The sequence below is a fragment of the Oryctolagus cuniculus genome, chromosome 15 (genome assembly GCF_964237555.1).
Source record: "Oryctolagus cuniculus chromosome 15, mOryCun1.1, whole genome shotgun sequence".
In the NCBI taxonomy this organism is placed as follows: domain Eukaryota; kingdom Metazoa; phylum Chordata; class Mammalia; order Lagomorpha; family Leporidae; genus Oryctolagus; species Oryctolagus cuniculus.
Window position 1 is genome coordinate 30,734,112 of NC_091446.1, and position 15,607 is coordinate 30,749,718.

General features: G+C 43.4%; 1 pseudogene; it reads left to right on the forward strand.

Annotated features, from left to right (window-relative positions):
• Positions 1-4,803: 4,803 nt before the first annotated feature.
• On the forward strand, positions 4,804-5,015 carry LOC108178459 (mitochondrial import receptor subunit TOM6 homolog pseudogene; annotated as a pseudogene).
• The last annotated feature ends 10,592 nt before the right edge of the window (positions 5,016-15,607 follow it).

Sequence of the window (15,607 nt, forward strand, 5' to 3'; positions counted from 1 at the left end):
GGGGCCAGGCTGGGCGCTGCGGCGGCGTGCGGAGTGCAAAGACAGGGAGCCTAGGGCAGGCCCCGGAGTTCCTGGATGGGGAGGCAGCAGGCTAGGGCAAGGCCCTGGTGGTGGACAGGGAGGAGAGACCTCTGGCTCCAGCGGGGCCTCCACCACCTCCTGCAGTGCGCCTGTGGCTGTGAGGACTGCTCCCATTCATTACTCTTTAAAATGTAAAAGTAGGTACCAGCGCTGTGGTGCAGCGGGAAAAGCCACTGCCTGTGGCACAGGCATCCAATATGGGTGCAGTTTTGAGTCCTGGCTGTTCCATTTCTGATACAGCTCCCTGCTGATGCGCTTGGGAAAGCAGTGGAAGATGGCCCACGTCCTTGGGCCCCTGAACCCACGTGGGAGAGCCGGAATAAGCTCCTGGCTCCTAGCTTGGGATTGGCCCAGTTCCAGCCATTGAGGCCATCTGGGGAGTGAACCAGTGGATATAAGATCTCTCTCTCTCTCTCTCTCTCTCTCTGTGTCTTCCTATCTATCTGTGTAACTCTGCCTTTCGAATAAAAATATTTAAAAAAATGTAAAAGTAATGATTTCACATACTACCTTTAATGCTACCTTTAGCATCTCTGATTAATGACCAATGTTATGTGTGAAATTTATTTTCCACTATATTTGTGAATCCACAAAGATATTATCTGAGAAAGTCTTGTGGAGGGTAAAACCAAATACAAATGATTCCAGCCAAATGTTGCCTTCTTTTCATAACAAACTCTTATAACCCAGAGTGGAAATAATGTCTTCCTGTTTAGGGACTGGATAGGCCTTAGTAGGCTGCTGGTTACTTTCCTACATAGGTTGCTCTTCACACCTTGATGGAGATATGAGCCAAACCTGCCTTTGCCTTAATATGCCCTGGTTACTGTCCCCTAAAACTATGCTTCAAAGCTAGAAGGGAGGTTTTACCTGAAGAGGAAGCGTTGAGGCATTTAGGAGTACTGGAAGTATAGGGCAGAGAAGGGGGGTCAAGCATGTGACAGTACTTTTTTTTTTTTTTAATTTGAGGGTAAGTTGGGGAGAGAGAGGAAGAGTGTACAAGTCCATCACCCATTAGTGAGATTCACAAATGACAACATTAGTCATGGCTGGGCTAAGACTGAAGCTGAGAGCCAGGAGCTGGGAACCCAATCCAGGTTCCCCACTGGGTAATGGAGACCCAACAACTTGAGGCATCACCTTGGAAGCTGAAATTAGGATCTGGAGCTGTGATGTGACTCTAAAGGAGGTACTCTGATGTGGGATATGGGCAGCTTTTCTTTTTCTTTTCTTTCTTTCTTTCTTTTTTTTAACAAGTTTCCGAAGTACAGCTTATGGATTACAATGGCTTCCCCCCCGCCATAACTTCCCTCCCACTCACAACCCTCCCCTCTCCCGCTCCCTGTCCCCTTCATTCACATCAAGATTCATTTTCAATTATCTTAATATACAGAAGATAAATTTAGCATATATTAAGTAAAGATTTCAACAGTTTGCACCCACACAGAAACACATAGTGTAAAATACTGTTTGAGTGCTAGTTATAGCATTAATTCGCATTGAACAACATATTAAGAACAGAGATCCTACATGAGGAGTAAGTGCACGGTGACTCCTATTGTTGACTTAACAAATTGACACTCTTGTTTATGGCGTCAGTAATCACCCTAGGCTCTTGTCATGAGCTGCCAAGGCTACTGGAGGCCTTTTGAGTTTGCTGACTCTGATCTTATTTAGACAAGGTCATAGTCAATTTTTTTTTTTTTAATTAGCTAAGATTGAAAGAGAGAGTTACCCTATTCCCTGGTTCACTCTCCCCAATACCCACAGCAGCTGGTACTGGGCCAGCCCAAAGCCAGGAGCTATGAACTCATTCCTGGTCCCCTACAATTGGGGCAGGGGCTTAACTCCTTGAGGTATCACCCACTGCCTCCAAGATTCTGCATTATCAGGACGTTAGAATTGGGAGTCAGAAACAGGATTGGAAACAGGTACTCTCACATAAGACTCCAGGCATCTATCTTAACTGCCAGGCCAAATGCCTACCCTGTGATTGTATTTTTTAAGTGGTGGCAAGAAAGTTCTCACTTTTTTGACGTTTAGATTTATCTCCCCTCCCAACATAAACTCCTAAGTTCAAAGGTCTCTGTTATCTTAAATATTCTTCTTGAAGCTCTTTTAGGCCATGGGGCTTTGTCATCATTGAAATATAACTAACTTTGGGGCCGGTGCTGTGGCTCCGCAGGTTAAGGCACTGCTTGGATGCCAGCGTCCTACATGGGTTCCAGTTCGAGTCCCAGCTGCTCTACTTCCTATCCGGCTCCCTGATAATGTGCTTGGGAAAGCAGCGGAGGACGGCCCAAGTGATAGGGCCCCTGCACCCATGTGGGAGATCTGAAAGAATCTCCTGGCTCCTGGCTTTGGCCTGGCCCAGCCCCAAACATTACGGCTATTTGGGGAGTGAACCAGCAGAGGGAAGACCTCTTTCTCTCTGTCTCTCCCTCTCTCTCATTTTAACTCTGCCTTTCAAATAAAAATAAACCTTAAAAAAGCACTAACTTTATCAAATTGTAGAGTTATGAAGAAATTTAAAATTTATTATTTCACACACACAATGAACCCTGTGAAGATGATATCATTACAAATATACCCAACTTACAGTTAATTGGTTAACTGATTAATTGAACTTTTTTGGCCTCTGTATTGATGCTCCCTTAACCCTGCAGAACCAACCAGTACCAAAATAAAACCTTTCAAAAATATCATGGTAGGAATTTTAAAAACTTAACTTTCTAATTATAAAGTATTACATGCTCAAAATAAAACTAAAGCATGACCCCACCAATGAGATAAACATTGCTGATATTTTTAAATACACCTTTTTATTTTCTACATGAATGAATAAGAAATACACACACATATGTACTCACCATATATTTGTATATTTTATAATTGAGTATATATTATATAAGCAATTCTAGTTAGATTCTGTCACTTAACATATTACAAACTTTCCCCCCAATGTAATCACAATTTTTTTCAGAAACATAGTTTTAGCTATGTATATACACACATACACACACACACACATACTCAAAACAAGTCTTCAAAAGCTCATGGAAAGAGGGCCGGTGCTGTGGCACAGTGGGTTAATGCTCTGGCCTGAAGTGCCGCCATCCCATATGGGTGCTGGTTCTAGTCCCGGCTGCTCCTCTTCTGATCCAGCTCTCTGCTGTGGCCTGAAATGGAAGATGGCCCAAGTCCTTGGGCCCCTGTACCCACGTGGGAGACCTGGAAGAAGTTCCTGGCTCCTGGCTTTGGATCGGCGCAGTTCTGGCCGTTGCGGCCAATTGGGGAGTGAACCATTGGATGGAAGACTTCTTTCTTTCTGCCTCTCCTCTCTCTGTGTGTAATTCTGACTTTCAAATAAATAAAAAAAAGCTCATAGAAAATGTATATTGTGAAAAAAAATCTATGCATAGACTTTAAACTTTTATTGCACCAAAATAAACTTATCTTTTAATTTAACTTTCCATGAACTTCTTTAAGTAACTTGTACGAATAAGCCTATTCCCAACTGTATCAACTGTTATTTTTTATTTTTTTTATTTTTTTTTTATTTTTTGACAGGCAGAGTGGACAGTGAGAGAGAGAGACAGAGAGAAAGGTCCTCCTTTTGCCATTGGTTCACCCTCCAATGGCCGCCGCGGCCGGCGCGCTGCGGCCGGCACACCGCGCTGATCCGATGGCAGGAGCCTGGAGCCAGGTGCTTTTCCTGGTCTCCCATGGGGTGCAGGGCCCAAGCACCCGGGCCATCCTCCACTGCACTCCCTGGCCACAGCAGAGAGCTGGCCTGGAAGAGGGGCAACCGGGACAGAATCCGGCGCCCCAACTGGGACTAAAACCTGGTGTGCCGGCGCCGCTAGGCGGAGGATTAGCCCAGTGAGCCGCGGCGCCGGCCTGTATCAACTGTTATTAAGAAGTGTTAGTCTGGGGCCAACATTGTATGTAGCATAGTGGGTAAGGCCGCCACCTGCAACTGCCAGCATCAAATATGGGTGCTGGTTGGTGTCTTGGCTGCTCTACTTCTGATACAGCTCCCTGCTGAGGCGCCTGGGAAAGCAGCAGGCCTTGGGTCCCTGCACTCACATAGGAGACCTGGAAGAAGCTCCTGGCCCTTGGCTTTGGTCTGGCACATCCTTGGCCATTGCTGCCATTTGGGGAGTGAACCACCAGATGGAAAATTTTTTCTCTTTCCCCCTCTCTCAGTAACTCTGCCTTTCAAGTAAAATAAAATAAATGTTTTTTTTTTTTTTTTTTTTTTTTTTTTTTTTTTTAAAAGAAGTGTTAGGCTTAGGAAATTCAACTTACTTTTCTGGGCCAGTTCCTCATCTGTGAAATGACAGTTTTAAGGTCTCCACTCTTTCATGGGTTAATGAGTAAAGGCTAATGGTACCCTGGGTGCAGATAACCCAGAGAACCTGAGTACTTTTCCTTTTACTGAACAGAAGGTTCTGGAAAAATACTGGGTTTCTAGAGCTCTGCTGAGACTGAGGATTCTTGTGGGTAGATTCAGGCAGTGTGATTGTCCTAAGGAAGAGCTGCCAAAAATAGCCTCCCAGAATCTAAACGTTCACTATCTTCCTAGCTTCTCAGAGAAATGGAGGGAATAATGCTGGCCTCTGCTATCACAGCTGTATCAGAAAGTCTGTGTCAAATGCTTTTGCTGACCAGACTGGAAGTTGTGTGTCTGGGGCCTGTGCCGAGCACACAGGTGCTACTATGGCTTCCAGTAGAGTCTCTGTGAACCTTGCTGGCTCCACAAATGAAGATCCAGGAATTGCCAACAACGTGAGACTTCTACGGCTTTGCCACCAATAGGAATGATTTCCAGAGGAACTTGATCCTTCAGTTTGGGTCTGTTTGCTGCAAGTGTGTGGCTGGCCAGGAAGCTGAGTGACACTGAGCGAGTGGTACCTCAGCCAGGAGTGTAGCCAAGCTGACAAGTGGAATCTCTGTGCTGTACTCCAGCCTTCCAAAAACTGAGAGTTCAACTGTGACCATCACAGGACATGGCCTGATGGTTCCCTTTTGTTCCTGAGGCCACTCAGAGCTCTGTTCCTTGGTTAGTAGTCAGGCTGTTCTATAAAGTGCGGTACACAGCTCCTACAGTTTTGCTCTTGTCCTGAGGAATGACAAGAATGTTTAAAGAAATATGTGAAATAAAGACCACATGCAAAGAAAGCCCCTAAAATGCTGTGGTTAATTTCATTATTTGTTTATCCATCCAGTAAACATTCGCTAATGAACAAAGTGCCAGGCCCTGTGCAGGATATTGGGCATATCTGACACTATCCTTGCTGTTTTGGAGCTTAGATTCTGTTGAGGAAAGCAGACATGAGTCAGAAATAGTTTCCCTATCTAGTTATTTAGTTACTTTTACAAAGGAGATGTTCCAAGTGCCATGAAGGTTTATAATGTGTAAATTCACCTACAGAGGAGGCTCTGGAAAAACTACCATGAAAAAATAAGATGTAATAAAAATGGAAGAATTTCTACATTGGAAGAAACTGCTATATTTTGTACCTTCTATTCTTTATTTGTTCTACTTTTGAAATGATGACAATGTATTAATATTCCTAATAATATAATCTGCTAATGTTTATTAAGTGTTTGCTATGTGACAAATGCATTATCCCTTTTAGTTTTCACCATAGATGAGAAAACTGAGGTTCTGATTGGGTGACTTTGTGAAAGTCACATGATTAATATAGTTAACAGAGCCCAGCTGAGTGCAAAATCTGAGTACAGAGCCAACAATTTAAAAAGTTAGGAATTTAATAATACCTTACAGATGGCTTACTCTGTATCAGACATAAACTGACTCATTTGGAAATAGATGTTATTATCATTTCCATTTTGCATGAGGAAGCTAAGCCATAGAGAGATTAAGAACCTTGGTGGCCAAGATTTATATGATCTGTGGCAGGTGCATTGCCACTGCACTATATTATTTTATACCAGATTACATTATATCCCCTTGTTGTGGCTTTCATTCATTTACATGTTTTGTTTTACATAGTTACATTTACCATGTTCCTACAATTGGAGTATTCTGTTTTTCTTTCATTATTATAGTATAAAGCATTTTCCCTTATTAGGACTATTTGTAAGTATGCTTTTCCTTTTTCCTTTCCTCCCCAAGGTGCAGTTATACTGCCCATTTGTCAGTTTCACCTGACGTACAGAGGACTGAGGTGGTCACCTTCTCAGCTGAGGGTTGCTGGTGGTGCTCTGTCAATCACGGGCTAGGAAAGACCTCCGCTAACCCTTCCCAATCCTCAATCCCATCTCATCTCTCAAGTAGCTACTCCAGTATTAAGATATGCCCTTAAACATGTGGGTGCCACAATATTGGTTTGTCTCTTGTGTTTCTTTTATTGAGATACAATTCACATACTTTATAAAATTTGCCATTTGAAAGTAGACAACTCAATAATATTTTAATATTTTCACCAAGTTGTACAATCATCACCACTAATTCCGGAATATTTTCACTACCCTATTACCCTTTAAAGAAGCTATAAGCCCAATAACAATCACTTTCCATCCTCTGCCCCAGCCTCCAAAAATCACTAATCTACCTGCTATCCGTGCATGTTTTTAATTATCATAAGATGTGCCATTTAACTTCTCCAGTTTTTAAGTTTCACCTAGCACCATGCTTGCAAGATTCATTCATGTTGCTAAATGTATTCCTGATTTGGTGTTTCTAAATGTTGCATGGTATTCCATAGAGAATGGCCATTATTTTTATCCACTCCATAGCGATAGATACTTAGATTACCATTAACTCCCATTACTACAAAACGAACCCCAGTAAAACCCTTGACAGGGACCCTAATGGGTCTGCAAGGAATTCCTCTAGGATGTCTTGATATGAGGCTGTTGGATCATAGTGTATACATCCACCCAGTACTGTGGATTACTCTCCACTAGCAGAGCTTGAAGTTTCCTGTTTCTCTAAATCCTAGAATACACTTGATACTATTCATTTACCAAATTGGGCTAAGCTGATGAATGTCTCTGATTCCTAGCAATTTCACATATCTCTTTAGTATAGTTGTTAGCATTTTATGTGTGAAATTCAGGTTTTTAAAATACTCCTGTGGTATCAGCATCTGGTAGAATGGTTAAGACACCACTTGGGATGCCTGCATCACATATTGGAGTCCCTGGGTTTGAGGCCTGGATCTGCTTCCAATCCAATGTCCTGCTAATGTGTACTCTGGGAGGCAGCAGGTAATAAAGATTCAAGTGACTGGGTGACTTCCACTCACATCGGAGACCTGGATTGAGTTCCTGGCTCCTGGCTTTGGTCTGGCCAATCCCTGGATGTTGCAGGCATTTGGGGAATGAATCAGCAGATGGAAGACATCAGTCTGTCTGTCTCTCTGCCTTTCAAATATAAATAAATAAAATTTAAAAACATTTTATTTCTCTATTTGAGAGTTACAGTCCAGGACTCCAGCATGGGTGTCAGGGACCCAGTTATTTGAGTTATCTCCTGCGGTTCCCAGGGTACACATCCATTGGAAGCTGGAATGGGGAGTGCAGGCAGGACTTGAACCTAGACACTTCAATATGAGATGCTGGCAACCCAAGTGGTGTCTTAACCACTTGTTCAAATACCTGCCCCAAGAATCTGCATTTTAACAAATATCTCATATGATTCCAATTGAGCTGATTGTCTACTCACTCTATAAGAAATATGGTATGAGAAGAGCGGCTGTTAAACTTCTTTGGGTTCACACATACCAGTGAGATTCTAAGGAAAGCTATAGGTCTTTTCTGTAGAAAACTGAAGATCTATGCCAAGACACACTGACGTGAATAAATTGTGAATACAATTGCAAGGGGTTCAAGGGAATCCCAGTGGCATCATGGTCCATGATCCTCAAGTTCAGGACCCCTGACAAAAAGGTGATGCTTGTGGTAAGGAGTTTGTGTTTTGTTTTGTTTTAAAGAGAGAGGTTCAGGAAATTGAGAATAGTTTTAAGTGTGTGTGTGTGTGTGTGTGTGTGTGTAAAAGAAAAGAGAAGAGGTGATTTCTACATTTAACAAAGACATTCTTTCTCCATTTCTAGATCCAGTACCTAATAATGGAACAGAAGATGGGTCCCTCAACAATTCTTTTCTAGCTACATCCTGTCCACAAACATGTTAATGAAATTTTCAGATGACCCTGAAAGAAGACATGCTGCAACCACAGTAAGGCCAAAGAAATTATATAAAACATTAGCAATATGGCAAAAAGAATGACACTCCACTTGGAGAAATTTCAAGTAGAGGTATCTGGGGAGAAGCAATTGGAAAGAAAATTTTTCATGGGGAGGGCAACACCTGGAAAATAGTAATGTCTGTAAGAGGCCCAAGGGTGATGCTAAATGGCAAATTAGATACATGACTGCTATATAATATTGCAAGAAAAATATGACACTGGCCTCTTTGTCATGAAGTAGGGAGATAATGGCTCTTTCTATTTGGCCCTCGTGAGATAGCACCTGGGATGCTGTTTTTAGTTTTGGACACCTCATTAGTAGAAAATTGTTGATTAGCATTTGGGAATTTGGAGGCAAGAAATAAGAACAATTAAAAGCATTTATTTGATGTAACAGAACCATTCGAAACCAGTGGTGCAGAGAGAAAAAGGAATAACAGCTTGTATTTAGATTATGTTGTTGAGAAATCAAAGGTCTCTTCATTTTCAATTTTGGCACAAAACCAGTGATTGTTGAAACTGTGAGGGATTTTGGAAATGAATTTCATGACCTTTAAGTTCCTGGGCAGGGCTAAAACTTTGTTACCTGGGCAGGTTGCTCTTGGGTCACACATGGTAGAGAGATCTGGAAAGGTTCATCTTAAAAATATAGACTTGATAATATTTACCTGCTTATAAACCTTCAATGATCTTTCGTGGCATTTGGAATAAATCCTGCCTCTTAGCAGGGCTCACATGGTTCTGCTCGTCTTTGCCAACATCTTGACTTTAGTTTCTCCTGAACTCACCAATCTTAGGACACACTGGCCTCCTTACTGTCCCTACAACTTCCCCACTTTCTTTCCAGTCTGATGGTTTTTTATATTTGCTGTTTGTTCTGTAATCTCCTTGTATTGCTGATTCCTTCTTACCTTTCTTCTTCATTTTTTTAAAGAATTACTTTGTTTATTTTTTATTTATTTGAAGACAAGAGTTACAGAGAGAGGTCTTCCATTCTGCTGGTTCACTCCCCAAATGACTGAAAAGGCCAGAGCTGAGCTGATCGGAAGCCAGGAGCCAGGAGCTTCTTCCGGGTCTCCCACACGGGTGCAGGGGCCCAAGGACTTGGGCCATCTTCTACTGCTTTTCCAGGCCATAGCAGAGAGCTGGATTGATAAAGGAGCAGCCAGGACAAGAATTGGTACCCATATAGGATGCCGGTGCTGCAGGCTGGTGTTTTAACTCACTGTGCTACAGTGCCGGATCCACCTTTCTTCTTCTATGACCATCTATCCCCATTCCATGACTCTGTTTATACTCTGTAATTATATTAGCGCTAGTTACTTGTTTTTTTTTTTTTTTTTTTGGTAAAGGAACTTTTGAGCTGTTCAGAGTTTCTTTTCTTTTTTTTTTTTTTTTTTGACAGGCAGAGTGGACAGTGACAATGGCCGCTGCGGCTGGCACGCTGCGGCTGGCGCACCGCGCTGATCCGAAGGCAGGAGCCAGGTGCTTCTCCTGGTCTCCCATGGGGTGCAGGGCCCAAGCACTTGGGCCATCCTCCACTGCACTCCCTGGGCACAGCAGAGAGCTGGCCTGGAAGAGCGGCAACTGGGACAGAATCCGGCGCCCCAACCGGGACTAGAACCCGGTGTGCCGGCACCGCAAGGCGGAGAATTAGCCTATTGAGCCGCGGTGCCGGCCTAGCTAGTTACTTGTTTATTGTCTTTTCCCTCTATTAGGTTATAAATACAGGAGAGCAAGGACCTTTTCTATCTCATTCATTCCCATAATTACAGTGATTAGCATGTAGGAATAGCTAACATATATTGAGTTCTTATATTCCTGACCCTTTTCAGTGTTTTACATGTATCAACTCATTTAATCTTCATAGCAATCTTTTTTTTTTTTTAATTTGACAGGTAGAGTCATAGACAGTGAGAGGGAGAGACAGATAGGTCTTCCTTCTGTTGGTTCACTCCCCAAATGGCTGCTACAGCTGGTGCTGTGCCGATCCGAAGGCAGGAGCCAGGTGCTTCCTCCTGGTCTCCTATGGAGGTGCAGGGGCCCAAGCACTTGGGCCATACTCCACTGCCCTCCAGGGCCACAGCAGAGAGCTGGACTGGAAGAGGAGCAACCGGGACTAGAACCTGGTGCCCATATGGGATGCCGGCGCCGCAGGTGGAGGATTAATCAAGTGAGCCATGGTGCCGGCCACCATAGCAATCTTTTGAGATAGGGCTCTTAGTATCTTTATCTTACAGGAAACTGCATGGCAAAATCAAAGTGCAGGGAGGCTAAATATCACTTACTCATGGCTATCCACCATAAGTAGAACCAGGATTTAATCCCAGCAGCATGAGTTGCCCAGGGTCTGGAGAACAGGCAATGGATCAATTACTTGGATAGCTATGTACTATTATCTTTTCCCCTATGAGAAATTCTAGTAAATAAGAATTTGCCTCCATATTTGAGAATGTGTGATGTTAAGTCATTCCTTTTGGGGATAATGAGGAAAAGAGACAATTTAGGAAAGAGGACAAGAATAAAAACAGGAGGTAAAACATATGGTGGGATAAGAATTGAACTTTTTGTCATACAGTCTAGGGAGAGGCAAAGGAAGCTAAAAGGACATAAAGCAAGGACTTATTTTACGGTCTACTAGGAGGCAGGGAATTGGGCTTGTGTGGGAGTTGTGCCTTTTTATGAACTTATTTATCAGGGCTGAAACAAGACCTGTAACACTGTAATTTGGAGAGAGAATTGAGAAATACCCATTTAATTAGGCAAAATGGACTAAGGTGTGTCTAAGGCCTTTCCTTATGGAGCATACAGTCTGTGAAACAATGGAACCAAGGATATAGGAACAAAGGATATAGTCACTGATGGCCCTGTGTTATATAATCAGAAAGATATTTGAACGGAGGTGCCAATAAGGATAACATCTTAGTTTGCAAGTTATCTGAAACCAAGCAAAACAAATTTCCAAGCACCCTGTCAATCCTGAAAGGTTTTTAGTTAACAAGGGATGTCAAATTGATATTATTCAGACATACCACTATTTTTCATGTAGGTGAATGTTAATGTGAGGTGTCTTCAGTGTTTTATTAGCAGGAATGAAAACATACCCGTAAGAGATTTTACTGATTCACACCTGGTGGCCTTGACCTTCAAGTCCATTTTGCCTGATGTCAGTCTTGCTTTGTTTCTCTTCTCTATTCTTCAGAATGCAGAGAGTGATTTTTGTAAAACATAATCCCCTACTTAAGAACTTCCAGTGGCTCTCTGTTGCTTAAAGGGTAAAACAGAAACTCTTCAACATGGCTTATCCAAGTCCTCTTGACCTGCATCCTCCATTCTTTTATGACATTACTCTGCTTCTCCATGTGGTAAGTGGCAGAACCCAGACTTGAACCCAGATAGGTTACTTCAGAGCCTGTATTTTTTTTTTTTTTGACAGGCAGAGTGGACAGTGAGAGAGAGAGAAAGAGAGAGAGAGAAAGGTCTTCCTTTGCCGTTGGTTCACCCTCCAATGGCCGCCGCGGCCGGCGCGCTGCGGCCGGCGCACCGCGCTGATCTGATGGCAGGAGCCAGGAGCCAGGTGCTTTTCCTGGTCTCCCATGGGGTGCAGGGCCCAAGCACCTGGGCCATCCTCCACTGCACTCCCTGGCCACAGCAGAGGGCTGGCCTGGAAGAGGGGCAACCGGGACAGAATCCGGCGCCCCGACCGGGACTAGAACCCGGTGTGCCGGCGCCGCTAGGTGGAGGATTAGCCTAGTGAGCCGCGGCGCCGGCCTCAGAGCCTGTATTTTTAACTACTGCCCCATATTGCCCCAGCATTCAGCCAAATTGAATCTCTTACAGTTTCTCCCACAAGTCATGCTCCTCTCTCTCTTTTCAAAATATTTATTTATTTACAAGAGTGACAGAGAGAAAAAGAGAGGAAGAGACAGAAAGAGAGAGAAAAGGTCAGCATCATGGTGCAGTAGATTAAGCCACTGCTTGCAACATTGGTATTCCACATCGGAACACAGGTTTGTGTCTTGGCTGCTCTGCTTCTCTGCTAATGTGCCTGGGAAAAAAGCAGAACATGGCTCAAGTTCTGGACTCCTGTAGCCATTTGGGGGAGTGAACCAGTAGATAAAGTTATCTCTTGCTCTCTCTATTTCTCTCTCTGTGTGTGTCTCTTTCTGTCATTCTACCTTTCAAATAAATATATATAGATATGTAAAAAAATATAGGGGAGAGAGAGAGAGAGAGAGAGAGAGAGAATGAATATCTTCTATTGCTGGTTCACTCCCTGGCATTGTAAGCAGAGGTTTAGCCCACTGTGCCACAATGGTGGCCCTGAAATGCTTTTCTCTTTTTCTTTTTAAAACATGTTTTTATATTTATTTATTTATTTATTTATTTATTGACAGGCAGAGTGGACAGTGAGAGAGAGAGAGACAGAGAGAAAGGTCTTCCTTTTGCTGTTGGTTCACCCTCCAATGGCCGCTGCGGCTGGCGCACTGCGCTGATCTGAAGGCAGGAGCCAGGTGCTTCCTCGGGATCTCCCATGCGGGTGCAGGGCCCAAGGACCTGGGCCATCCTCCACTGCACTCCCGGGCCACAGCAGAGAGCTGGCCTGGAAGAGGGGCAACCGGGACAGAATCCGGCGCCCCTACCAGGACTAGAACCTGGTGTGCCGGCCCCACAGGTGGAGGATTAGCCTTTTGAGCCGTGGTGCCAGCCAAAACATGTTTTTAAAAACCAGCTTTTTTTTTTTTCATGTTTTAAAACTTTTATTTAATAAATATAAATTTCCAAAGTACAGCTTATGGATTACAATGCCTTTCCCCCCCATAACTTCCCTCCCACCCGCAACCCTCCCATCTCCTGCTCCCTCTCCCATTCCATTCACATCAAGATTCATTTTCAATTATCTTTATATACAGAAGATTAATTTAGTATATATTAAGTAAAGATTTCAACAGTTTGCACCCACACAGAAACATAAAGTGTAAAATACTGTTTGAGTACTAGTTATAGCATTAAATCACAATGTACAGCACATTAAGGACAGAGATCCTACATGAAGAGTAAGTGCACAGTGACTCCTATTGTTGACTTAACAATTTGACACTCTTGTTTATGGCGTCAGTAATCTCCCTAGGCTCTTGTCATGAGTTACCAAGGCTATGGGAGCCTTTTGAGTTTGCCGACTTCGATCTTATTTAGACAAGGTCATAGTCAAAGTGGAAGTTTACTCCTCCCTTCAGAGAAAGGTACCTCCTTCTTTGATGGCCCATTCTTTCCACTGGGATCTCACTCACAGAGATCTTTCATTTAGGTTGTGTGTGTGTGTGTGTGTTTTTTTTGCCAGAGTGTCTTGGCTTTCCATGCCTGAAATACTCTCATGGGCTCTTCAGCATGACCCAAATGCCGTAAGGGCTGATTCTGAGGCCAGAGTGCTGTTTAGGACATCTGCCATTCTATGAGTCTGCTGTGTATCCCGCTTCCCATGTTGGATCGTTCTCTCCATTTTTATTCTATCAGTTAGTATTAGCAGACACTAGTCTTGTTTATGTGATCCCTTTGACTCTTAGACCTATCATTATGATCAATTTTGAACTGAAATTGATCACTTGGACTAGTGAGATGGCATTGGTACATGCCACCTTGATGAGACTGAATTGGAATCCCATGGTATGTTTCTAACTCTACCGTTAGGGGTAAGTCTGATTGAGCATGTTCCAAATTGTACATCTCCTCCCTCTCTTATTCCCACTCTTATATTTAACAGAGATCACTTTTCAGTTAAATTTAAACACCTAAGAATAATTGTGTGTTAATTACAGAGTTCAACCAATAGTATTAAGTAGAAAAACAACAAAAAATACTAAAAGGGATAAAGTATTAAGTTGTACATCACCAGTCAGGACAAGGGCTGCTCAAATCACCGTTTCTCATAGTGTCCTTTTCACTTCAACAGGTTTCTTTTTTGGTGCTTGGTCAGTTGTCACCGATCAGGAAGAACATATGATATTTGTCCCTTTGGGACTGGCTTATTTCACTCAACTTTTTTTTTAAAAGATTTATTTGAAAGGCACAGTGACATAGAGGAAGAGAGACAGAAAGAGATCTATCTGCTGTTTTTCCCCTCAAATGGTTGCAAAAGCCAAGACTGGGCCAGGCTGAATCCAGGAGCCTGGAACTTCACCCAGGTGTCCCACATGGGTGGCAGGGGGACTAGTTACTTAGGTTATCATTTGCTGCTTCCCAGGAACATTAGTAAGCAGGAGGATTGGAAGCAGAGCAGATGGGACTGGCTCCAATATGTGATGCTGACCTTGCAGGTGGCAGCTTAAACTGCTGAGTCACAATGCCAATTCCAACCCCACGCTTCCCTTGTCTTCAGGGTTTGTTACATGCTGTTGCCTCTACCTGGAATTTAATTTTTTTAAAGATTTATTTATTTATTTGAAAGGCAGAATGAGAGAGAGAGAGAGAGAGAGAGAGAGAGAGAGAGAGAGAGATGAGAGATGTCTTCCATCTGCTGGTTCACTCTCCAGATTGCAATTGCTGGAGCTGCACGGATCCAAATCTAGGAGCCAGGAGCTTCTTCCTGGTCTCCCACATGGGTTCAGGGGCCCAAGGACTTTAGTCATCCTATGCTGCCTTCCCAGGCCACAGCAGAGAGCTGGATTGGAAGTGGAGGAGCTGGGACTTGAACTGACGCCCATATGGGAGCAAGGCACTGCAGGTGGCAGCTTTACCTGCCACATCACAGTGCCAGCCACTGGATTTTACTCTTTCTACTCTTTTGGCTTTAAAAAACCCCTCCCTATTTCTCTTTCAGGTATCAGTGTTGAAGTTTCTCCAAGAAACTCTGCAATGATTTCCAAAGTTTGAGTCTGAAGCCTCTGTGCCATGTTCCCTTAGCCTTCTGCCCCCTCATATAAGGGATTCCTTACACAGAGAGCCCTCTACTTTCTATGTGTGTATGTGCACGTGCACACTTCTGTGTGTTTATGAAATGGTGCAAGAGTGACATGCGTTCAGTAAAACCTGTATTATATATTTTGAATTCTGACCTTCTCCCAGGCCAGTAGTCTACGTATGACACTCTGACACTTTCTCACCATGCCCGGCAGTGGCAGCAGCTGCAACAGTCAGGAGGGCTCCCCCACAAACGACCCTCAACAATGAGCTGTGTTACTGAGCTAGAATGCTAGATGTATTAAATGCGTTTTGCACTTACCATATTCTCAGTTTGTGACGAGTTTCATCCTGTAACCCAGTGGTAGGTTGAGTACTGTAATCTTCAGTTTGCCTCCTTGACAAGTT